The 26,443-nt window shown below is 44.6% G+C and overlaps 1 protein-coding gene and 1 non-coding gene across 6 annotated transcripts in view; one reads left to right on the top strand and one right to left on the bottom strand.

Annotated features, from left to right (window-relative positions):
• The window catches only part of LOC145359990 (calmodulin-binding transcription activator 1-like), a 1,101,467-nt gene that overhangs the window by 468,804 nt on the left and 606,220 nt on the right, over positions 1–26,443 (top strand). The gene's annotated exons all lie outside the window — the stretch shown is intronic.
• On the bottom strand, positions 24,019–24,209 carry LOC145360347 (U2 spliceosomal RNA). The gene has a single exon (XR_013889706.1). It is a non-coding gene; the product is annotated as a U2 spliceosomal RNA (small nuclear RNA).

The following is a 26,443-nucleotide window of genomic DNA, read 5'->3' as shown; positions in this document are numbered from 1 at the left end:
ACTGCAACTCTGCATCTAGTCCACCCCTGATAACCAACCACTCCCTTGCTTACCAAGAATCTAAGTGGTGTCAGTCCACAAACCATCCGAATTATTACCCAAGTGGGACTTGAACTCAGCTCCAAGCTCGTCTTGTATTGTAACCACTACACCTTCATTTGGCATGCATGAATTGCTTCATTAGTGTATTATTACCTAGTGCGACTCCTGTATGTGGGCAGCAGGTGCATATTCTCATCCAGGGAAATTGGAGAAATGAGTGAATAAATTTATTAATAAAAATTAATAAAGTAAAAATGTCAGATTAGACATATTCATCTCTGCTCATATAAAAGTCTCTCAGCTAAGGTATTCCTTAATTTGGGGAGATGGTGGCGTAGTGGTAATGTCACTGGACCAGTCATCCAGAGGCTAATGCTCTGGGGACACAGGTTCAAATCTCACTATGGCAGCTCACTAAATTTGAGTTAAATTAATTAAATCTGGAAATGAAAAGCTGGTCTCAGCGATGGTGACCATGAAGCTATCATTGCTTGTCTTAAAAACACCATCCAGTTCACAAATGTCTTTTAGGAAACCTGCCATCCTTGACTGGTCTTGTGACTCCAGACCCACAGCAATGTGGTTGACTCATAACTACCCTCCGGAATGGTATGACAAGCCACTCTCTTTAAGGACGATTAGGGATGGGAAATGAATGCTGGTCTTGTCAGTAATGTCCCTCAAAAGAAGTGTTAAAAAATAATTAGAATGGTAAGGATTTGAAAAATAGAGAGCAGGAAAGTCTGTGTTTCCCCAGAAGGGAAACCACAGTGAAACTAAGCACTTGAAGCTGCGAAAGTAAAAGACTTTACCAGATTCTATGCTCCTTACTCCTGTGTATGGAAATAAGATTGGGTTCAACTGCTAAAGTGATTTTTTTTATTCAGTAATGGAACATGGGCATTGCTGGCTGGCTAGCATTTATTGCCCATCCTGAGTTGCCCTTGTGTGAAAATCCATATGATGCATGTTATATGACCACGGGGAGGGGGCTGGGCACTCCAGAGCTTGAAAATGATCGTAGCTAGGTCCACGACACACAAGCACATAAGCAGACAGACATGCTTATTTTTCAGCACCAATCTCTGGACAGCAAGCAAATCCTTGCCTGAATCTACCCCTCATTATCCATATGTGAAACAGTACCACCCAAATGACTGCCCAGACTGCAATCAACTAACTCAGCACAGAACAAGAATTGGAAGTGTCCTGCCCTGACAGGTTTTTCTTTAAAATTCATTTGTTGGACCTGAGTGTTGCTGGTAGGCCAGCATTTATCACCCATCCCTAGTTGCCCTTGCACTGAGTTGCTTGCTAGGCCATTTGAGAGTCAACCACATTACATGTGGCTCCAGAATAGGTAAGGACAGCAGACTTCCTTTCTTAAAGGACATTGGTGAGCCAGATGGGTTGTTCTGACAATGGTTTCATGGTCAGCAGTAGATTCTTAAGTCCAGATATTTTATATTGAATTCAAATTTTGCAATCTGCTGTGGCGGAATTCGAACCCAGATCCCCAGAGCATTAGCTGAGTTTCTGGATTAATAGTCTCGCAATAACACCACTAGACCATCACCTCCTGTCATTTTATGGAAAAGGGATGAGGTGTCGTTCTCAATTTTGGGATTTTCAACTGACCCCTGCATCCACACCTTCTCGGGGAAGATTTCCACTAGTCTGTGAGTGTGAAGAAATGCTTCCTGATATCACCCCTGAATTGCCTTGCTATAATTTTAAAATTATGACCCCTTGTGTGGACCCACCTCCCACCCCCAACCAGCAGAATTCTCTCTCTCTACCCTATCAGATCCTTCCTTAAACATTTCAATTCGATTCCCCCTTAACCTTCTACACTCAAGGGAATATCAGCCCAAATTGCCCAAACTGTCATCACATTTAACCCTTCCCATTGCTCTGAGTCCGAAGTTTGGTTAACTGTGCAAAATTCGCCAAACCTTGTTCAGGTGAATATGTCAGTTTATATAATAGGGGGGAGGGAAAAGACTTTATAGAATATTTCAATACGTTTGTTGCCAAGATACTCAAAAAAACTGACCAGTCAAGTCAAGATTAGCCAGACAAGTGGCAGCACCATGAGGGCAGGAGGTTTGGGAAAACCAGTCACTCTGTGCTTGGGAATTTGCTGTCAGTTATCAATCTACAGCAATATTTTCATGCTTCCAGTCTACCTCAGATTTCATATTATTCAACAAAACTCCTGTCTGTCATTGCAAATCCATTTGTGACAGAGAGCTCTAAACTGCCTCATCAGATTCCACACATCTTCTCCCATTAATCCCCAGAACTTGCAGACGTGGGTTGGGAGCTCCGTCACAGCTGGAACCCGAAACAGCATCAGAAAGCACCATATGCATTTCAGAAATCACAGTAACACCTTCAGGGCCTGGGTACAGGAAGACATTAAGTTCATGTTGGACTTCATTGCTTGTAGTGAGGGGAAATAGCATCCATCTTAAGAAATAAGACCTTCAGATAAAACCTCCATCCAGCTTGCTTTTAAAATTGGCCTTTCTCAAACAACAAATCATTATCTCGCATTTATAAGTGTGGATCATTCAAATGTTAGAAGATAGAGAATACAGAACTGTCCGCAGTACTTTTTAAAAATGCACGCAATCACAAGGATGATTCACACTGACTGAAATCCTAAATTCAGGATGTCGTCAGATTTTCTAAGTTTATCAGTGTCTCAAGTAGGCTTACATTCTCGCTGCAATGAAGTTACTGTGAAAATCCCCTCGTTGCCACAGTCTGGCGCCAGTTCGGGTACAACTGAGGGAGAATTTAGCATGGCCAATGCAAAAATCAGCAGGCCTTTCGGCTTGTGGGAGGAAACTGGGGCACCCGGAAGAACCCCATGCAGACACAGGGAGGAAGTGCAGATTCCTAAGCCGGGATCGAACCTGGGTCTCTGGTGCTGTGAAGCGGCAGTGCTAACCACTGTGCTATCTGTATTTTGCAAGAACAGCAAATTCCAGTATTGATCATGGTCAGGAGCTCTCTCTGATCATTCTCCTCTCAGCCCACTTCACTGTGTCTCGCATTCTTGATAACCTCTCTCCTCTGGCAGTGTTCTCCACATTTAGTTGGACACTGTGGCTCAGTAGGGAATTTTATTGCTCCCAAATCAGAAGGGTATAGAGTCCCACTCCACCAGAGACTTGAGTGCATTGTCCAGATTATACTTAGAGCGCAGCTCTGAGGGAGAGCTGCACAGTTGCCTTCTTTCAGAAGAGGCACTAAGTTGAGGCCCCGTCTGCCCTCTCTCAGCTAGATGAATCATAGAATCCCTGCAGTGCAGAAGGAGGCCATTTGGCCCATTGAGTATGCATCGACTCTCCAACAGAACATCTTACCCAGGCCTTATCCCTGTAACCCCATATATTTATCCTGCTAATCTCCCTAACCTGCACATCTTTGGACACTAAGGGGCAATTTAGTATGGCCAATCCACCTAACCCACATATCTTTGGAGATGTAAGATATCCATCAGCACTATTTTGCAAATGAGCAGAGGGATTCTCACTGGAGTCTTGGTCAGTATGTGTCCCTTAACCAAAATCATTAAAGTTATTATTTGTTCAGTTATTGCATTGCTGCATGTAGGGGCTTGCAGGGCCATAATTGTCTGCCGTGTTTCCTGTATCACTAAAGTACTCAATTGCCTGTAAAGTGTTTAAGGTTGATGTGAGGTTATGAAAAGTGTGAGTTATTTGAAAAATAAACATTGAGTAGAGGCTGAGCCTGTGGCCTTCCAGTCTACGTGGCTGTGTTCCTTGCACAATAAACTGGCTGAGCCATTGTAGGAGCACCTCCTTTATGTCTTCCAGGCCCTTCCCATACTCTGTATCCGAGCGGGCAGCTTGTGTTATTTGTGTGGGGTGACTATCACCCGTCCCTCTCTGTGAGGACTCAGCCATGCTGCTAGAAATGGGGCTGTCACCCATCAGACTGCAGAGCAGGCAGCCTAGTTTTCAAGAGCACCACTTGGAAGTGTCTGAAATGTGAACTAAATGGTAGACATCCTAATTTTCAAATAGTTAATTATCCCCCCATGTACTCTGTGCCCTTAATGACAGGGTGAATGAAGTTGGTGATTAAGGTATTTTATAAAATAGATTGTGGAGATCATTAAAATAACAGCAAATGCTAATGTTATTCCAGGAATCGGGAATTTAAGTTATGAGGAAAGATTAAGACGACCTAATTAAAATTATCGGGCCCACGAATGGAACCAACCAAACTGATCCAGGCAAAGCGTGAGCTCTAGAGAAAGGTAAGATCAGTGGGCCACAAGTTAATGGTTAGGGATATAGAAGAGGAATCATAGATTCCCTACAGTGCAGAAGGATGCCATTCGGCCCATTGAGCCTGTATCAACCCCACCTAGGCCCTATCCCCATAACCCCATGCATTTATCCTGCAAACCCCCTGACATTAAGGGGCAATTTAGTATGGCCAATCCACCTAACCTGCACATCTTTGGAGTGTGGGAGAAAACCGGAGCATCCGGAGGAAACCCACACAAACACGGGGAGAACATGCAAACCCCACACAGTCTTCCTCCGGTGAATTCCCCAAGGAATTAAACCTGGGTGCCTGGAGCTGTGAGGCAGCTGTGCTAACACTGTGCCACCATGCTGCCCAGTCATAACCTTCTCCCACTCCAACCCCCTTCACAGAGGACAGTATGCCATCAGTCATAATCTCCTCCTTCGCTAATCATCATATAGGGAATCAAATAGTGGAATAAATTATTTTGGGAGGACATGATGGAAATGGTTCAATGAATGAATAAATTAGTTAATTGTTAACTAAAGCATAGCCCTGTCAAAAGCACCGGATGGGGCGGCACGGTGACACAGTGGTTAGCATTGCTGCCTCACAGCACCAGGGACCTAGTTTCGATTCCCAACTTGGGTCACTCTCTGTGTGGAGTTTGCACATTCTCCCCATCTCTGCATGAGTTTCCTTTGGATGCTCCAGTTTCCTGCCACAGTCTGAAAGATGTGATAGTTAGGTGAATTGACCTGAAAAGATGCCAGAGTGTGGTGACTAGGGGATTTTCACAATAACTTAATTGCAGTGTTAATGTAAACCTACTTATGACTAATAAATAAACTTTACTTTTTACTTTACTTTTTCTTTACTTCTTGGGGGCAGGAAACAGCTCAGCCTGTTTCTAGAGAGAAATGTTTGATGATGGGCTTGGGAAAGCTGGTCAGAGGATTTGGAAGGAAGGAGTTGATTGAAGGATATGGTGGGATGGTGAGTAAGAGGCATTGAGGAATATGGGAGGAAGGCAAAATGGCTCATGCAAGATACAAAGGGGTGGTGGGTTTGAAGAGACAATGAATTATTGCTCAGAACGATTTTAAATCTTCTATTCTGATAGAGATATCACCTCAATCTTTTCTTTGGAACATATCGAAATTGGAGGCAAGTTTCATTGCGAAACACATGTAACTCAGACCAATGTGTAGAAGTGCTGAAAAGACATTGTCAACAAATTTGATTGCTGTTCATTCTCAAGAGGGAGAGGGAGCAGATGGGCTGGATGGCTTTGCTTACTACAGTCTGACCAGGACTACCAATATTTCGGGCTAGCTACCAACTCCCACGAATAGGCAGCCAGTCACCAATGAGGACATGTGGTTTCTTTTTCCAACTTGTCCCCATCTGCTCCTGAAGACGCTGACAATTGTTGTAGTGGCAAACATATAAGAACATAAGAACATAAGAAATAGGAGCAGGAGTAGGCCATCTAGCCCTTCGAGCCTGCCCCACCATTCAATAAGATCATGGCTGATCTGTCTTGGCTCAGTTCCACATTCCCGCCCTCTCCCCATAACCCTTAATCCCCTCTCTTATCAAAAACCCATCAACCCGCGTCTTAAATATATTTAGCGAGGTAGCCTCCACCACTTCAACGGGCAGAGAATTCCAGAGATTCACCACCCTTTGAGTGAAGAAGTTCCTCCTCGACTCAGTTCTAAACCGCCCCCCCTTTATCTTGAGGCTGTGCCCCCTAGTCCTATTATCCTTTCTGAGCGGGAAGAGTCTCTCCACTTGTATCCTATCCATCCCATTTATCATCTTATACGTCTCAATGAGATCTCCCCTCATTCTTCTAAACTCTAACGAGTACAAGCCTAGTTTATTCAGCCTCTCCTCATAGCTCAACCCCCTCAACTCCGGCATCAGCCTAGTAAACCTCCTCTGCACTCCCTCCAAGGCCAAAATATCCTTGCGTAAGTACGGCGCCCAAAACTGCACACAGTACTCCAGCTGCGGCCTCACCAATGCCCTGTACAGCCGCAGCAAGACCTCCCTACTTTTATATTCAATCCCCCTCGCTATGAAGGCCAGCATCCTGTTTGCCTTCCTGATCACCTGCTGCACCTGCAAGCTGGGTTTTTGCGACTCCTGCACAAGGACCCCAAGGTCCCTTTGCACCGTTGCCTGCTGCAGTTTTTTGCCACGTAAGTGATAATCCTTCCTACCATTATTCCTACCAAAGTGGACCACCTCGCACTTGCCAACATTAAATTCCATTTGCCATTTCCTGGCCCATTCGCCCAGCCTATCTAGATCCTTCTGTAGACTCTCCACACCCTCCGCACAATTTGCCTTTCCTCCAATCTTGGTGTCATCAGCAAATTTCGACACCCTACACTCGGTTCCCTCCTCCAGATCATCTATATAAATGGTAAATAGCTGAGGCCCCAGCACCGACCCCTGAGGCACTCCACTAGTCACCATCCGCCAATCCGAATAGCACCCATTGACCCCCACTCTCTGCCTCCTATTTGACAACCAATCCTCTATCCACGCTAACACCCTACCCCCAACTCCCTGTCCCCTGACCTTCTGCAATAACCTCCTGTGAGGTACCTTGTCAAACGCCTTCTGAAAATCCAGAAAGACCACATCCACCGGCTCTCCTCTATCCACCGCCCTAGACACATCCTCATAGAACTCCAGTAAATTTGTCAGACACGACTTCCCTTTAACGAAACCGTGCTGCGTCTGCTCTATCAAGCAATTCCTCTCAAGATGCCTCGCTATTTCCTCCTTGATGACGGATTCTAACATTTTACCTACAACAGACGTTAAACTAACCGGCCTATAATTCCCCGCCTTTTGCCTGGCACCCTTCTTAAACAACGGCGTAACATTAGCCGCTTTCCAATCTTCCGGCACTTCCCCGGAATCCAGCGACGTCTGGAAAATAACCACCAAACTCGCAGGTCTTTTTGTACCAGGTGGCAATGGGTATTCTTCATGCATGAACTGGACTGGTGGGGTCTAAATTCAAATGTCATTCTTCAGATTTTCTAGGTGCAAAATGAGTGCATTGATAACCAGTTCAGCAGGACACAGGCCTTTCAATCAGGCCGTTGGGAGCTCGTGCAATGCCTTATTATTTTAGGCTGTGGCTTAAACTTACAGAACACAGGCCTGGATCGACTGGACATGGGGAGGATGTTTCCATTAGTAGGAGAAACTAGGACCCAAGGGCACAGCCTCAGAATAAAGGGATGCTCTACAGAACCAAGAGGAGGAGGAATTTCTTCAGCCAAAGGGTGGTGAATCTATGGAATTCATTGTCACAGAAGGAGAGGCCAGGTCATTGAGTGTATTTAAGACAGAGATAGATGGGTTCTTGATTGGTAAGGGGCCAAAGGATATGGGGAAAAGATGAGAGAATGGGGTTGAGAAACTTATCAGCCATGATCAAAAGTTGGAGCAAACTTGGACTTAATTCTGCTTCTTTATCTTATGATAAACCCGCATCCTGTTCAGACTGGAGTCCTATATTTGCTTAGACTTACGGTTCACAAGCTATAACTAGTGCATGATCTGACCAGTGATCCTTAAAGGGATTTCCTGAAATGTTTCTTTGCAGAGTTAAAGGAAACAAGGTCCGTGTGTCAGGGTCCACAAACTAACTGTGAATTGCAGTCAGCCCTCCTAGTTGTGAGAGTAATCAGTCATTCTGACATAGCTTGCCTGATCGATGCCTGCTTCTTGTTTGCATTCTGATGATCTGGTGTGTTGCTGCCAACGCTGAGACATGTGTCCATTTTAGGACATTGATAAAGTTTGGACCTCAGTGAGATCAGAAAAGATGTTTAATGGTGGCAGATATCTCAGCTGAGGCATGTCTTCCTCATTGATTGTCTGGACAGTGGGGAACCCTGGCTAATTTCCTCCAGTTCTCACCAAGAGGCATCAAGGCAGATGGAACTAAGCAACTGAGACCACAAGTCAGCCAGATCTTGGCCACTTGGCTCACGACCACATTGAACTCTTAAAAAAAACGTACAGAAGGATTGGAATTGGGCTCGCGTCTCTTGATAAGAAAGAAAGATAGTACAGAACCATAGTACCTCTTTAAGCTATGCAAAAGCACTTGACGTTCAACTACTTCAAACTTGTTATCTAGGCAAACGTGGTAACCAATCTGTGCGAAGTCCCACAAGTAGCAAACAAAACAATAACCTGATAGTTGATCTATTTTTTTCAGGTGTTGGTTGAGGGTGAGATCTTGGCCCAGGTGCTCGGAGAACTTACCTGCTTCCTGTCAAACCCATGGAATCCATTACTTACGATGTGGCCTCAGTTTAATGCCTCAACAGAAAAGCAACACCTTCAGCAGTGCAGCACTGTCCCAGTACTGCCTGGGAGTGTCAGCCTGGAAGTCTTTGGAGTAGTTTGTTTTTTTTTATTCATCTATGGGACATAGGGCATTGCTGGCTGACCAGCATTTATTGCCCATCCCTAGTTGCATGAGGGCAGTTGAGAGTCAACGACATTGCTGTGGCTCTGAAGTCACATGTAGGCCAGACGAGGTAAGGATGGTAGATTTCCTTCCCTCAAGGGCATTAGTGAACCAGGTAGATTTTTCTGACAACTGACAATGGTTCCATGGTTATCAGTGGATTCTTAATTCCAGATATTTTTCAATGAATTCAAATTCCACCACCTGCCGTGGTGGATTCAAATCCAGGTCCCCAGAGTCTCTGGATTAATAGTTAACGATAATACCACTGGGCCATCGCTTCCCGTTTGTTTTACTTTCACCACTAGAATCAAGTTCCCTTTCTGACTCAGAAGCAGGCGCACTGTCACTGAACCACTTGATTTCTGGGAACCGACAAATTTTTAACAGAAAAGAATTAATCGGCAATCCTGGCATACAGTGATGGCATAATTCAGGCTATCCCCAATAACACGACTTTCATGGTCTCATAGATATACTCACTTTCTAGGTTGTTGTGGGGAGAAAATAAATCACATTGTGACCCTAGGACACCAGTGAATTGAGATCATTTGAGCTCCTTGTCTGGATAATTGGATCAGCAGCCACTCAATTGCTTATAATGCCAACTTGCAATGGTATGCAATTAAGCAGGAGGCACTGTGTACAACAAATAAAGTAATCATGGGTTTGCATTTTCTTTCCCAGTGTGGGACCGAGGTTAAAGACATAAGTGACTGCTGCAGCCCTGCACAATCGAGTCCAAGTGTATTGTAAAAGAAAATGTAGCCAGCTGTGGTTAAGGAAAAATACCCATTAATCCTCACACAGCCTCTTAATGAAGCCCTCGACCGTGGCACTCTGCAAGTTGGTGCAAATTTTCCAACAGTGGCAGCCGCTACAATGGATGACTGTGCCAGAATGAACATTGTCAGATGTGTTGGTGATGTCAGGCAACTCTGCACCGCCCCGCCGCAAGTCCAAGCACACAATTAATAAGGAGCTTTCATTAATACGGAACTTTTTTGCCTGTAAGCAAGCGTCATTCTGTTGCTGCCTTTCTAACTTGACCTTTAATGCCCTGTAGTCTCTGTGAGATCTCTGCAATCCTCCAAATCTGGACCCTTGCACTTACTCCATTTGCATCACTAAATCTGGGCCCTAAGCTCTGGAATTTCCTCCCTAAATTCCTTTACCTGTTTCTCTTCCTTTAAGATGCTTCCTAACATCTCCCTCGTTGACTCAACGTACATTGTCCATGTGGTTTAGTATCTCATTTTAAGAACATAAGAAAATAAGAAATAGGAGCAGGAGCATTTTGTCTGATAATTGCTTTGATGAAGTGGATCAGGACATTTTATTCCATTAAAACATAAATACAAAGTTGCTGTGGTTCTGCACCATTAATCAGGCCAGTCCTCAGGATGTTTTGCTTTTCCCTGTGGTTTATTCTGAGTGAATCTCCATTTATCAGTTCTGGAGCACCCAGCTTCCAAAGCCATACCATCTGGAGCAGGGACGGATTTCCTGACTGGAGGCAGCCAACTGAGTTTACCATCCTGCTATTCACCCGGAGGAAAATGATCATGCCGTCACAAATGGCTAGGCTGGACTGCTTGACTTTCACCACCAGAATCAAGTGGCAGACCCAACAGGGAGCACTGCTGACAGCAGGCATTTTGCTGTTCAGTGCACTTGGCTGTGGAGGCAGGCCTGTAAGATCCCACAAGTAGCCAGGGGGTAATCATAGACACCCCCGCTACAGTGCAGAAGAAGGCCATTCAGCCCAAGGAGTCTGCACAACTCTCCGACAGAGAATCTCACCCTCCCCATTTCATTGAGTCAACCAGGTTGCTGGGAGTTATCGGTCAGGCTAGGTAAGGATTGCAAATTTTCTTCTCTGAAGGACATTTGTGAACCAGATGGTTTATGACAATTGATAGCTTCATGGTCACCATTGTTAATAATAACGTTTTATTCCTGATTTCCTTATTGATATCATATTGAATATAAATTTCCCAACTGATATGTGGAATTTGAATTCACATTTTCAAATCTTTGGCCCAGGTCTATGGATTTATTAGTCCAGTAACATAACCTGTGCACTGTGATTCCATTTGCACCACCTGCCAGTGGGAAAAGCGACCTGCCATTGGGAGAATTGCCATAGGATTTTTCACCAGCGGGTTTCTGACTTTTCCGCCAGTTTCACTGTGCCTGCCTGCCATGGCGAGTTGGGAGAATTCCATCCATAGTGTCTTATGTTTAAGTTGCCCATCCTCATTTCCATGGAGGAGCCATGAAGAATGAATGGTCTCATGGCAAGGTATGGTCATAGAATCATAGAATTCTACAGTACAAAAGAGGCCATTCAGCCCATCGAGGCTGCAGTGATCACAATCTCACCTAGGCCCTATCCTCATGACGACATGCATTTACCCTAGCTAGTCCCCCTGACACTAAGGGACAAATTAGCATGGCCAATCCACCTAACCCACACATCTTTGGACTGTGGGAGGAAACCAGAGCACCAGGAGGAAACCCACATCGACACGGGGAGAACATGCAAATCCACATAGACAGTGACCCAAGCTGGGAATTGAACCTGGGTCCCTGGCGCTGTGAGGCAGCAAAGTTAACCACTGTGCCACCGTGCCAGTTACTGACATTGTTGGCAGAACCTAATCCCCAGTGTTTTTGGAAAAGAAAATAACTTTTTTTAATTCATTCGTGAGACATGGGCATCGCTGGCTGGCCAGCATTTATTGTCCATCCGTAGTTGCCCTTGTTCAGTGGCAATTGAAAGTCAACCACATTGGTGTGTGGTTCTGGAATCACGTAGTCCAGACCACGTAAGGACAACAGATTTCCTTCCCTAAAGAACATTAGTACATTGGAAAAATAGAAGGCATGTAACAAAAAACTATTTCTTCTAATGAGAGAAGTCCAGAACAATGGAGCATTAATTTTGTTTAATTTAAAACTTTAAAATTAGAGCCAGAGATGAATTGGGAAGCACTTTCTCACACAGAAGGGGAGTTGAATTCTCAAACAGCCTCAAAAAAAAGGAAAGAAAATGTCCAAACTGAGATTGATAGATTTTGTTGAGCAAAAGTATTAAAGGTTACAAAGCTGATAGATGGAGTTACAATACATTATCAACCAAGTCCTAACTGCACGGCAAAGCAGGCTCGGGGGAATGGATGACCTGTGTGAATCCCCTAAAAAAGTGTACTTTCTGAATGGTGTCATGCTAATAACTGCGGAGATCTCCTTCAAAAACACCATCTCATCTATCCTAAGAATGCTTACTGACGTTCATTTTAACAAAAACTTTTAAGTTTCATAAATCTTTATTTCCAGGATTTGACATTGAACTATACTAGTATCCTCCTCACTGCTGTTGTTTTGAAAGCGATTAAAGGAACTGGTAATGCAAATATAAGCCAGGAATTGGACCGGTGGTGTGATTTACATTGTGAGCACAGAGTTCGGGGCAACGGTTTTAAGTTGAACATGCACCAAGCAAGATTGGAGACTTTTCCCTAGAAAATAATGAATATATGAAACAGACTTCCAATGATACAATGTTGACAGACTCTTTTGAATCTGGGCTGCTAAATAACACACGTTGTCTTTTAAAGCTGATCTGAGTGCCTGACTTCCACTGATAGCATCAGGCATTTGGCCAGGGATTCCATTCTGTTCAACATTCAAATTTCAGGGGATAAAAGTATTTCAGAATGGGGTATAAATTCATTTTGTGGTCAGAAAGGCAGCATCATAGCGGGATTAAAACTGGAGGGCCAATCGGAGAGCTTCCAGCTTCACTGCAGCAGCAAAATGCAATGAAGGAAGGCAGAAAGAAATCACAGAATCCTACAGTGGAGAAGGAAGCCATTCGGCCCATTGAGAGTGCACTGACTACAATCCCACCCAGGCCCTATCCCTATAACCCCATGCATTTACCCTAGCTAGCCCCCTGATACTAAGGGGCAATTTAGCATGGCCAATCCGCCTAACAATGACAGAAAGAATGCTTCAAAATGAAGGTGCTTTCTTTAAGATCATAGGCACATTTGGCTCACCAAGTCTGCTCTGTCATTCAATCAGATCATGGCCAATTTGACGTTGCCTTAATTCCACATCCCTGCCAACACCCCATAACTTTGACTTCCTTGTAGATCATAAACCCATCTATCTCAGCTTTGAACATATTTAGTAACCCAGCAATCAGTATTCTGTGTGGAAAGGCAACATGATGGCACAGTGGTTAGCACTGCTACCTCACAACCTCAGGGTCCCGGATTCAACTCTCAGCTTGGGTCACTGTCTGTACAGAGTCTGCATGTTTTCCTCATGTCTGCATGGGTTTCCTCCGGGTACTCCGGTTACCTCCCACAGTTCAAAAGACGTGCTGGTTAGGTGCTTTGTCCATACTAAATTCTCTCTCAGTGTACCCAAACAGGTGCTGGAGTTTGGCGACTAGGGGATTTTCACAGCAACTTCATTGCAGTGTTAATGTAAGCTTGCTTGTGGCTAATGAATAAACTTTACACTTAAACTTAAGAGAATGCCAGTCTTATAACCTTCTGAGAGAAGATTTTTCTCCCCCTTCATCTTAAATAGGAGACCCACAATTTTAAAACTGTGCCCCAGTCCAAGATTGTTTCATGAGGGAAATGTCCTCTCAGCATCTATCCTGTCAAGCCCCCTCAGAATCTTATGTTGCAATAAAATCACCTTTCATTCTTCTAAATTTCAACGAGTATGGACCTAACCTGTACAACCTTTCCCCATATGATAATGCCATCATCCCAGGAATCATCCAAGTGAATCTTCCCTGGTGTAGTGCCATACTTCTTATGTAAGGAGACTCAAACTCTACGTAGTGCTCTAGGTGTGCTCTCACCAATCCCACAGTCCTAGCAAGACTTCTTTACTTTTATACTCTGTCCCCTTTGCAATAAAGTCAAACATTCTATATGCCTTCTTAATTGCTGGCTGTATCAGCATGCTGACGTTTTGTGATTCCCGGAGATTGTGGGAAGGTGGGGGTTCCTCTACAAGGTGACCTACAGCTGTTGCTGTACTTAAACAAGCAGAGAGGGCCTCCAGACCTGCCTGGGGTGCTGGCCTCCCCAGGCCTGTTACCAGGAGCCTACCTCCCGAAAGCTAAACTGCCTCTCCTTGAACCTGGAGGTTGACTAGAAAGGCCCAGTCAGCCTCCTTTAATTGGCATTAAATAGCCCTTAATGAGCTTGCTTTGCCAGTCATGATGTACGAGTTGGTAGCCCTGCCCCATCCCATTTCCACAAAAATGAGATGAGATGGAGTGAGGAAGTGCCATGTTGCTGCCGGTTATATTTTTTAGCTCCTGTAGCCACCCCTCCCCTGGTCACTGCAAATTCAAACCCTTTGTTGCTTCCTGATTGAAAGGAAAGCCATCTTGGCAAGGCCTACTTTTTGCATCAGGAAATATATGGTGAAGTGCATTTAACATCCAGAGATATTCTGGATCACCCAGATTTAGGTCTGAATCAGTTGCAGTCTTAGCATCAAAATGGGGGACAAAGAAGATCAAAGAGCAGTATAACACAGAAACAGGCCCTTCGGCCCTCCAAGCCTACACTGATCATGTTGCCTGCCTATATTAAAACCTTATGCACTTCTGGAGTCCGTATACTTCCATTCCCATCCTATTTATGTATTTGCCTAGATGCCCTTTAAATGCTGCTATCATACCTGCTTCCACCACCTCCCTGGTCTGTGCGTTCCAGACATTCAGCACCCTCTGTGTAAAAAAAAAACCTGCCTCGCACATCTCCTCTAAACTTTTCCCTGTGCACTTTAAACCTACGTCCCCAAGAACTTCACTTTTCTACCTTAGGAAAGAGCATCTGACTGTCCATGCCCCTCATAATTTTGTAGACTTCTATCAGGCCGCCCCTCAATCTCTGTCGTTCCAATGAGAACAAACCGAGTTTATCCAACCACTCCTCATAGTTAATACCCCCCAGACCAGGCAACATACTTGTAAACCTCTTCTGTACCCTCTCCAAAGCATCCACATTCTTCTGGTAGTGTGGCGACCAGATTTGTACACAATATTCCAAGTAAGGCCTAACTAGGATTCTGTACAGCTGCCAAGTTTTATACTCAGTGCCCTGACCGATGAAAGCAAATATGCTGTATGCCTTCTTGACTACCTTATCCACCTGCATTACCACTTTCAGTGATCAGTGGACATGGATGCCCAGATCTCTCTGCCTGCCGATGCTCTTAAGGGTTCGACCATTCACTGTATAATTCCTACATGCACCTTCCAAAATGCATTACCTCACATTTGTCTGGATTAAGCACCATCTGATTTCTCCGCCCAGTCTCCAACTGTTTGTATCTCGCTGTCTTCTCTGACAAGCCTCTTCACTAGCTGCAACTCCATCAGTTTTTGGGTAATCTGCAAACTTACTAATCAGGCCAGTTACATTTTCCTCCAAATCATTTATATTCCCTATGAACTACAGGGGTCCAAGAACTGATCCCAATGGAACACTGCTAGTCACAGCCTCCCATTCAGAAAAGCGCCCTTCTACTACTACCCTCTGTCTAACTATGCCCAAGAGGTGGAGATGCCAGTGTTGGACTGGTATGGGCACAGTAAGAAGTCTCACAGCACCAGGTTAAAGTCCAACAGGCTTATTTGGAATCACAAGCTTTCAGAGCGGTGCTCCTTCCTTGGGTGAGTGGAGGTTACTAACCTCAGGTGAGGTTAGTAACCTCCACTCACCTGATAAAGGAGCAGCGCTCCGAAAGCTAGTGATTCCAAATAAATCTTTTGGACTTTAACCTGGGTGTTGTGAGACTTCTTTCTATGCCCGAGCCAGTTCTATATTCAACTTGCCAGCTCTCCTCTGAAAAATAAAGGACTTGTATTTATTCCCATGCCTTTCATGATCTCTGGAGGTCCAGTCGTTCTGTAAGGTTAATCTGCCCTTGAGTCCACCTTGGTGCCTCAGCAGTGCGTTTTCTCTGTGCAGCCGGGTTGTTAATTTAATTAAAGGTGACTTGCTACTGTGTTCAGCAGTCACATGCTAATATGGTCGCAGACAATAATTAAAACCTCAGGTATAACACAAAACAAACAAAATCTCCAATGGGAGTAACCGGCAATGATTCAATCCCTTGTCGCAATTGAGCCATCTGGTGAGCTAGGAACTTTTTACTGCCTAAGCCCTATTGCAGAGCATGGCGAGGTTTTATTTTGCCCGTATCCTGGAGGAGAGCTGCCTGCCAAATGTCTTTGAACATTGCACGTTTTTTAAAAAATTGATATAAAAAAGGAAGAAGCTTAGGCAAGCCTGGCTCTGCGAATCCCTTTATGTTCCTGTGGCAGCTTTACCCAGAACCTGAAATCATTCAAATTTCATCAGTCATCCTGGACGGTTTCCCTGTGTTCATGCCTCTGCCTTTCTTCTGAAATCAATTGCCAGGAGCAAAGCTGTTTTGTTAGCTATAGCGATCCCGATGAATGTTAACGTATGGAGACTGACAGACCATAGAGTGGACAAATTTGGTGTCCTCAATGGCTGAACTATTAAAGATAGATGTTTGCAGGCAGACCTTGTTCCGTTGACATCAACGGCTCATCTGGAACCTGACTTAAAAGATCTGGCTGTAAAATGAAAGAATTCTCAGGGGCTGATCACAACACAGATTGCTGATATCTTTAGTTCTGATGAGAGGTATGGATTCTGTCTTTGTGCAGGGAATTTATGTCATCTATTTAAAACAATGCATTGTGAGAGCCTGCATGAGACATGTATCCAAAATTCCTGTTGCTTAGCAAACTGTAAGAAATGTAATCCAAGAAAGAGATTGTAAACTCCTAGGGGATCCTTTTTTTTGTGAATATTGATACCCCTGTCGTTTGCTGTGTGTTTTTCTTTTGGTAATTTGAAACATGGGAACAGGAGTGGGCCATTCAGCCCCTCACACCCACAGCTCCAGTCAATTAGATCATGGCTGATGTGCGTATTTCAGTATTACTTCCAATTTGATTAGATTTATTATTGTCACATGTATTGGGATACAGTGAAAAATATTGTTCCGAACACGCTACACAGACAAAGCACACCATTCGTAGAGTACATGGGGAGAAGGAAAGAAGAGGGTGCAAAATGTAGTGTTACAGTTATAGCTAGGGTTTGATTTGCTTTGATTTATTATTGTCACATGTATTAATATATTGTGAAAAGTATTGTTTTTTGCGCGCTATGCAGACAAAGCATACCATTCATAGAGAAGGAAACGAGAGTGCAGAATGTAGTGTTATAGTCATAGAATTAAAGCAGTGTTCGAGAGCTTAAAAGAGTTAGAATGAAGGTTTAGAAGTAGAGAACAGTTTGCAAGAAGTTGCCTCGCTCAGGCACCATCTTGGATATCTGTGTAGAGAAAGATCAACTTAATATATGGTAGGTTTATTCAAAAGTCTTGACAGCAGCAGGGAAGAAGCTGTTCTTGAGTTGGTTGTTACATGACCTCAGGCTTTTATATCAGGTCAGTCATAGGCAGAGTTGCCCTTTCACCCACTCAGCTGCATGTATGGGCAGATTTGGAACAAAAACAACTTGCATTTATATCGTGTCCCAATATCCTTTAGGGAAGGAACTCTGCCGTTCTTACTTGGTCTGGCCTACATGTGACTCCAAAGCCACAGCAATGTGGTTGACTCTCAACTGCCCTTAACTGGCCATGAGCAATAAATGCTGGCTAGCCAGCAATGCCAATGTCCCATGAATGAATAAAGGCGTCTTTAATAAGAGGTCCCAAGGCACTTCCCAGGAGTATTAACAAACAAAATTTGACACTGAAGGTGGGATTTTATGGCCTTGCTCATCCTGAAATCATAACATCCCATCCAAGATCAACAGACCTCCCCATAGCCTGCCGCCTGCCTGCTCCAATTCCCATGGCAGGTGGGGCAATAAAATTCCTTAGTGAGTCTGCTTAAAAGATATTGAGGAAGATGACCAAAAGCTTGGTCAAAAAGGTAGGTTTTAGGAGTGTGTAGAAGGAGAAGTGAAGAGATATAAGGTGGGAATTTCACAATTTAGAACCTCAGCAGCTGAAAACATGACCATCACAGGGGGAACAGTTAAAACTGAGGATGCACAGGAGGCTGGAATTGGAAGGGTACTGGTAACTCGGAGGGTTATAGGGCAGGAAGAGGTGGTGGGGGGGTTTGAAAATATAAATGAAACTAAAGCTGCTGTGTGAGACAGATGAGACCAACAGCACAGGAATGAGAGTGTGGTAGCTTGGCTCAATAATCCCTAGGCTATGCCAGATTATCTTGTCTCAGCATGAAAAGTATGAAGTTACTTCAATTGGCTTCAGCAGCATTGAGTTAAAGATTGGCCAAAATTTGCCCTTGATCACTATTCAGAAATTCCTGCTCAAAAACCCATGTTTAGATGTTGGGATTGGGTTTGACCTGAGATGGTCACCTCAGTCAAATGGCTACAATTAACTTTATCTGGATTTTTTTCATTTACTGCTACAGACACCCCCCTATCTTCTCTTCCTCCCACCCTGCCTGCCCATTAGATTGACAGCATCGCCAATACAGCCTTCTCAGGATTTTCCTGGAAGGACAAAATCTGTATCAGAAGCCTGGCTGTAGCACTCAATTTGTGCAGAGCAAGCTCCCACAAGCAATGACGAATTAAATAATGATGAAAATTAATTTCAGGTTTTAGTTGTAAATCATCATAGAATCGTAGAATCCTGGGGCGGCATGGTGGTGCGGTGATTAGCATTGCTGTCTCACAGCTTCAGGGACCTGGGTTCAATTCTGGCCTCACGTTTCCTCCAGGTGCTCTGGTTTCCTCCCACAGTCCAAAGACATGTGGGTTAGGTGGATTGGTTATGCTAAATTGCCCCTTAGTGTAAGGGGGATTGGCTGGGATAAATGTATACGGTTATGGGGATAGGGCCTGGGTGATATTGTGGTTTGTGCAGACTTTATGTGCCAAATGGCCTCATTCTGCCCTGTAGAACCACAGAATCCCTACAATGCAGAAGAAGGCCATTCTGCCCATCAAGCCTGCACCAACCACAATCCCACCCAGGCTGTATTCCCTAAAGCCTGCATATTTACCCTGTCAATCCCCGACACTCGATTCAATTTAGTACGGCCAATCCACCTAACCTGCACATCTTTGGAGAATGGGAGGAAACTGGAGCACCCAGAGGAAACCCACACAGACACAGGGAGAATGTGCAGATTCCACACAGGCGGTTAACCAAGCCAGGAATTGAACACTGGCACTGTGAGGCAGCAGTGCTGACCACTGTGCCATTGTGCCGCCATGTAGAATAAAAATTGTTCATAACACTAAGAGAACTCTTCTGTTCTTTGAATCGTGGCAATGGAATCTTCCATGTTCATCTGTAAGGCAGTAGGGCCTCAGTTTGCGTTTTGCCAGAAAGAGAATATCTCTGACAATGCAGCACTCTCTTGGCACTGTTCTGGAGTGCCAGCCAAGGTTCTCGCTAAAGTCGTTGGTGTGGGATTTGAATTTACAACCTATTTGACCCAGAGGTATGAGTGTGACTGACTGATTCATGGCTGGCACTCAATTTTCTCGCAGGCAAAGTCATTCACTGAGCAGTCGCAGAAGATGTCATGAAAAGTGAACAGTAAATGTCAGAAAGGTAACTTTCAAGAGGGTTTTTTAAGTTTAAGTTTCTTTATTAGTTTTACAAGTAGGCTTACATTAATACCGCAATGAAGTTAGTGAAAATCCCCCAGTCAGCACACTACAGCGCCTGTTAGGGTACACTGAGGGGGAATTTAGGATGGCCTATGCACCTAAACAGTACACCTTTCAGACTGTGGGAGGAAACCGGAACACCTGGAGGAAACCCACGCAGACGCGGGGAGAACGTGCAAACCCCACACAGACAGTGACCCAAGCTGGGAATCGAACCCAGGTCCCTGGCACTGTGAGGCAACAGTGCTATCCACCGTGCCACCTTGCTGGCACTGCCTGAAGATGATGGAAGAGACAATGAAGTGGAGGGTCTAAGGGAAAATGTGGAACCAAAACAGCTGAAGGTGTTTGTGAGTGCAGGCACAGCTGAAGAGAGCGGAAGTGCACGTGAAAGCTGTGTTTGAAGATCAGCAGGGTAATTTGGCATGTAGGGCTGCAGTACATTACTTAGCTGGGGAAGGCTGAGGCCGTGCAGTGATTTGTGAATGCAGCCAGGGGCTTTGAATATAATGATTGGTGTTGGTGAAACAAAGAAGCTGACAACAATGGCAGTAATAGGAACAGCAGTATTTTCTAATCTAATTCACATGATGTGGGCATCACTGCAAGGCTGACATGGATTAATTGCCCCTGAGAAGGCAGCAGTGAACCACTTTCTTGAGCTGTTGCAGGCTATATGATGTTGGGGCATCCACCTTTCAGGAAGGATATTCCAGGACTTTGGCCCAGTGACAGTGAAGAAATGTTGAGTTACTATCAGGATGCTCTATTACTTTGATGGGAATCATAGAATCCCTACAGTGCAGAAGGAGGCCATTCAGCCCATCGAGTCCGCAGTGACTCTTTAACAGTGTATCCCACCAAGATCCTATCCATGTCGTCTCACGTACTTAGCCCACTAATCCCCCTACTAATGCATCCTAGGACATTAAGGGGCAAATCAGCATGTGGGGAACATGGAAGTGGTGGTATTTCAATATTCCTGTTGCCTTGGTCCTTTTAAGGTGGTGGAGGTCACCAATTTGAGGTACTGTTTAAAAAAAAGTCTTGGTGCGTTGATCCATTAGAAGGGATGATCCACGCTGTAGTGTTTTGAGGGAGTTGTCATTTATTTGTATTGGAACTTGAGGAGTGGTGTGTGAAGACGGCGATAGAGTGGATGAGGAATGTGGTGCAGTCACAGTTAGCTAGGCAGTGCTGCGAGACATGAAAACCTTGCATTTATATAATACTTGTGATGAAGTGAAGTGGCAGAAGGTGCTTCATGGGGGCAGGCGGGTGCGGCAGCAGTTAAGAGAGGAAGTAGAGATCACAACTGAAGGAGTGGTCAGAGAAGGAGAGAGACTTTGAAAAGGCCTCAGAAAGTCAGAAGAAATGATGCAAGACAACAGGATTCAGGAAGGGAATTCCAGAGATGTCTTCAGGCTCTGTCACCAACGGTGTAGCAAAAAGAGGGAAAGGGCCAATTGGAAGGGCAGATAATGTGATCTGGGATGTGGGCTACTGAGATCATGAAACTAACATAGAGCAGAAATCAGCATTCACATTGGCATTGGGCACAGCTCTCTGATGCCTCCATTTAATTTGATTTATTTTTTAAAAGTCTGCAGCCAACTGTATTGTTCCAGTCAGGTTTTTGCAAACTCCTTGGATGTTTTTCCATTTTGGGGAGCGCTGCACAATTGCAAGCTGTTGTCAGAAAACCCTTCAGATAAGCCATCTCAGTAATGTCATCGAGGGACACCTATCCTGGCATTAAGAACTAATAATTTTTGTTGTGTCCGTATTTCCCTTGACTTGAGACTGCGAGACTTGAGATGAGAAGAGATTTATGCAGGAAAGTCCTTGTAGTTTCCTTTTTCTTTTAAGGCCAGGGAATGTTCTGCCTCAGTTGCCATGTGCAATGTTGGAATCTTGACGCCAAGTGATGTGAGAGGTTCTCTCGACTGTGCACCATTTTCTCTCCGTTGAGTTCTGTATTGTGGAGAAGTCTCAGAGGGCACCATTAGCCCTCCCAAAAATAGCTCTTGAAAGAGAGAGAGAGAAAAAAAACAGGCTTTTAAAGAAACTGAGCCAAAAATTGTTTGCGTGGGACTATCGATCTTAGCTATTCCGAATACTCCTGAACTCTCCTAATTCTTTAGGAGGAGGAAGTGTTTGATGTGATATGAATCCTCTGTGTCAGGTCAGCCATTTTGTTCCCTCGGTTTTCCCAGAAGACAAATCCCTTTTGAAATGAGTGAGGCTCGTTAGCCCTCCAGGACTGACCTGTAGAATCTAGGAATGACCTGGAACTCCAGTAATTGAAGATTAATCTCTCAGACCCAGCAAAGAGTGGGAAAAAGAGTCACTGCACATTGGAAGATATCATGTTTATTTTCATTTTCTTTCAACTCTTTTTAATTAGCTTTTAAAAAAAGGTAGAGACAGGGAGCAAAGGCTATTTGACTGTCAATAATCATCCCATTGGGTCATGGAGTGTCGTTTGGCTTTCCAGTTGGTGCTGGAAGGCAGGACGTTGTGAGGGTGGACGTGTTTGGTCATCAGTGGTGGGAATGAGAGGGTTGGGCACTTGGAGGTGGGAAGTCATGCGATGAAACCTCCAGGATTGTGTCCAACTAGGGCTCAGGCTAAATCTGGTCACTGTTTTAGGTTGGATTTTGAATGACCAGATTGTGGATCTTTGTAATCACCTACCCCAGAGGGTTGTGGATACTCCACTGTTGAATGTATTTAAGACTGAGATGGACAGATGTTTGGTGTCTTAAAGAATCAAAGGGTGTTACAGGGACTTGAGGAGACATATGGGGCGGGGTTTTCCAGCCACGCTCGTCCTGGAACTGGAAAGTCCCACCCATGGTCAACGGACCATGGTGCGCCTCTCACCCGCTACAATTCCCGTGGCGGGCGGAATGGGAAAACTTTCTCAATGGTCTATTCTTTCTCGTGTGATGTGTCTGCTTCTGGCATTTGCACAGTTAAATCTGCTTCTGCGTAGTTGACCCATAGGTTTGGACTTCCCTGGATGTGATTTGGAGATGCCGGCGTTGGACTGGGGTAAACATAGTAAGAAGTCCCACCACTATCAAATAAACTGGTTGGACTTTAACCTGGTGCTGAGAGACTTCTTACTGTGTTTTCCCTGGATGTGTCAGTCAGCTGCCAGTATAAGGGAGTTGGACTTTGGTATATAAAGACTGGGAGCTGGCACATGGGCACTGGTCTGCTAGTGTAATAGTCATGTTCCTGGATGAGGAATTTATTGGACCTGGCCAATTAATCCAAAAGATGTGAGTTCAGATCCCACTGTGACAGATTGAGGAAATCTGGAGATTAGGAGCTGGCATCAGTACAACTGGCCATGAGGCTGTCACTAAAACCCAGCTGGTTCATTCATGCCCCTTGGATAAGGCTTGTGTCTGACTTCAGTCTGACACCAATAGGGTTGCCTTGTATCTGCCCACTTAGTTTGGGGGAACTAAGGATTAGTGATAAATGTTAGCAATGCCCACCTCTGAGAATAAATTTTAAAAATCCCAATTAAAACTGTACCGATATAGATTAGCTACAGAATCAAAAAGCCACATACACACACTAGGTAATAACCTCACTGGGTAATAACCAGAGCAACCTGTGAATCAGCATTCAGTTTATTGTCTCACTGATCGCTGCTGGCTGGAACACTCTCAGCAGAAAGCAAATGCTAGAAAAGCAAGGAACGTGTTAGGAAAAACCTCTGTCAGGGCTTCAAGGTTTGTAAGGGCAGATTCAAACATTGTTTTTTGAAGAAATATTGGCCCAACTTTTCCAGTTTCCAGATTGACGGATACCGGACGTAATCCCAAGGTGCCAAAACATCGACTCTGTGGGAATTGCGTGGGAGGTCTGGGCTGTTCCCCTGCTCCCAGGGACCATCCAGAATGTTACCCAGGAAATGTTAGACGGAGGAGTCCGTCTAACTCCTGGATAACGATACAACTGACATGATTCCTCCCCCACCCTGACTCCATCCCTGACTCTCCCCACTTCATCCTCCACACTGCCCCTGACCTGAGCAGCCCCCACCACTTGACCCCCAACTACCCCTGACCCGCTGAGTCCCCTTCCAACTGACCTGATTGGTCCTTGACCTGACAAGCCCTTGTGACACAAACCAATTAACCACCTCAGCCACCTTCCACCCTACCTAACTGCCACCCTGTACACCTGCTGGCTTATCTGGCTGCAACCTTATCTACCTGTAGCACTATCCGGTCTTTTCAGCGGATGTGGCTACGTGGGTAGTTTTTATTTTAAACTTTATTCCAATCCAATCAAGTCAAATTAAAGCCAGGTCAGAGTCCCAACAAGTTGGGACATTCCCGATCCAAGCTGACAAGACAGGGCTCTCACCTCTTGTATTGGGCTTGACCTACATGATCCAAGCTGATTGGAGTAGGTGTAGCTCCACCTCGAAGGCTTGGTCTAATTTGAATCTTAGCCAAAAGCCCAGATGCCGCTTTAAAAAATTGCTTCAAATGAAGCTGAAATGTAACCTAATGACTTCAACCAAGTGCAGCATGTCAATACTACACTTGATCTTAACCAAAAGGCCGAGAAGCGATTTTTGTTTTGCCTGATCAGAGGTGCGGGAATTTTACCGCCTCGCCTGCCCAAGGCTCGTAAGACCTGAGGCCAACAGAGAACACCATTCTGCGAGCCTTGGGGCAGGAGCATGCTGGTAAAATTCCGGCAAGGGGTTCTGATTCTGCTCAGAAGCTTTGGGCTATCACACCCTTACAATGGCTCAGTGGGTTATTGAAGTGTCTGACTGTACCTGAGCCTTTAAGTTTGGCAAGTCCTGGGTTCAATCTCTGACTTAGATCATTAGATCATCTCATCCAGCACAACTATTGGTTTATATTGGGAGAAGGGAGCTAGATTTAGCTGTGTAAATACTCAGGAGAAGAATTGTGGACTAGGTCTTCCAGAATCTAAATTAAAACAGCTAGGATTGCCAACCCTATTGCACCTATTTCTAGAAGTTTCTTCACATGACTTCCCATCTCCAACTGCTCTTCTTTTACTCTTTACCTGCATTTGTTCCATTAGGTCACTCATTGAAGGCCTTTGGCTAACCTTTGGGTCAGTTGCCCTATTAATTCCTTTTGTTGCTTACTGGCAATTCTTTTCTGATAATCGTCCCTTGCGATGTTTTATTACACTAAAGGCAAATGCAAGTTGATGTTGTCAGGGCAATGCATGTGGTCATTTGGGTTTCTGGGGGTTCAGGAAAGTAAAACACCAGCCTGGGTTCTTGCTATCGTCCATACGTTTTATATTATATGACCAGCATTTATTGCACATCCCTAGTTGCCTGAGATTAGTTGAGAGTCAATCACATTGCTGTGGTTCTGGAGTCACGTATAGGCCAGATCAGGTAAGGACAGCAAATTTCCTTTCCTTAAGGACATTGGTGAACCAGATGGGTTTTTTCCGACAATGGCTTCATGGTCGTCAGTAGATTCTTAATTCCAGATATTCTTTATTGAATTCAAATTCCACCATTGCCATGGCGGGATTCAAACCTGGGTCCCCAGAACATCAATTGAGTTTCTGGATTAATAGTCACGCGATAAGACCAGTGGACCACTTTGTGCATGTGCCCGTGTATGCGCGCGTGTGCCCGTGTATGCACATGTTTTCATATGTATGAATGTGAATGGAACATAATCAGGTTCAGCTGTGATGCCCTCCATGGTTGAATTGCACAAAATCAGTTGTTTTCCTGAGTGGTGGCCACTTGGGTGTGTTCGCAGTGGAACAATATCCCAGCAACACTCAGCATCTTCAACTGGGGTAAAATCAGGAGAATGATTGGGACACAGTGAATGCCAGTGGCAACAAATGCAATAGCAACTTTCAACGGTGAATTGGATAAATATCGAAAGGGATGGAATTTGCAAGGTTATGGGGACGGGTACATATGTGCGTACACAGACACATGCACAAAGTGGTCCACTGGTATTATCGCGAGACAATGGAATCATAGAATTCCTACAGTGTCGAAGGAGACCACTCGGTTCATTACGTCTGTACTGATTTATCCAGACCTTATTTCCATAACTCCACTTATTTATCCCGCTAATCCCCCTAACCTCCATATCTTGGGTCACTAAGAGGCATTTTACCATAGCCAATCCACCTAACCTGCACATCTTTGGACTGTGGGAGGAAGCCAGAACACCCAGAGGAAACCCACACAGAGACAGAAAGGACATGCAAACTCCACACAGACAGTGACCCAGGGTTGGAATTGAACCCAGGTCCCTGCTATCCACTGTGCAGCCTGTAGGACCAGCATTAATTGGATAGCTCTTTCAAAGATTCTGAGCCGAATAGCCTTGTGTGTGTGTATGTGTGCATGTGCTCGTGGAATTAGGACTAATTGGATAGCTGTTTCAAAGATCCCGGGCTGAATAGCCTCGTGTGTGTGTGCACATGTGTGTCTGTGTATGTGTGTGCATGCATGTGCTTGTGTGTGTGCACGTATGTGTGTGTGTCTGTGTATGTGTGTGTGTATCATTCTATAATTCAAGAATGGGGGAATGAAAAGGGAAAGATCGCATTGGATATTGAAGGAAGGATGTGACAACATTTCTGCAGCCTGGAGCAGTTCTCCCGGCATTTTTAATTAACACTTTGCAACTGTGTAAAGATGCTTAAGTAAGCAAAATGTTTTTGCAATGTATTTATGATGGTTATAAAATGAGGCTGAGGGGAAAGACTGGTGCAACGTTAAAACTCCAGCAGTGACAATAATGTCAATTAAAAACACAATGTTGACTGATATATTTAC

This window comes from Carcharhinus amblyrhynchos, chromosome 30 (assembly GCF_965287045.1).
Source record: "Carcharhinus amblyrhynchos chromosome 30, sCarAmb.v2.hapA, whole genome shotgun sequence".
Taxonomy (NCBI): Eukaryota; Metazoa; Chordata; class Chondrichthyes; order Carcharhiniformes; family Carcharhinidae; genus Carcharhinus; species Carcharhinus amblyrhynchos.
The sequence above is the reverse complement of the archived record's forward strand: the minus strand, read 5'-3'. Positions and strand labels throughout refer to the sequence as shown.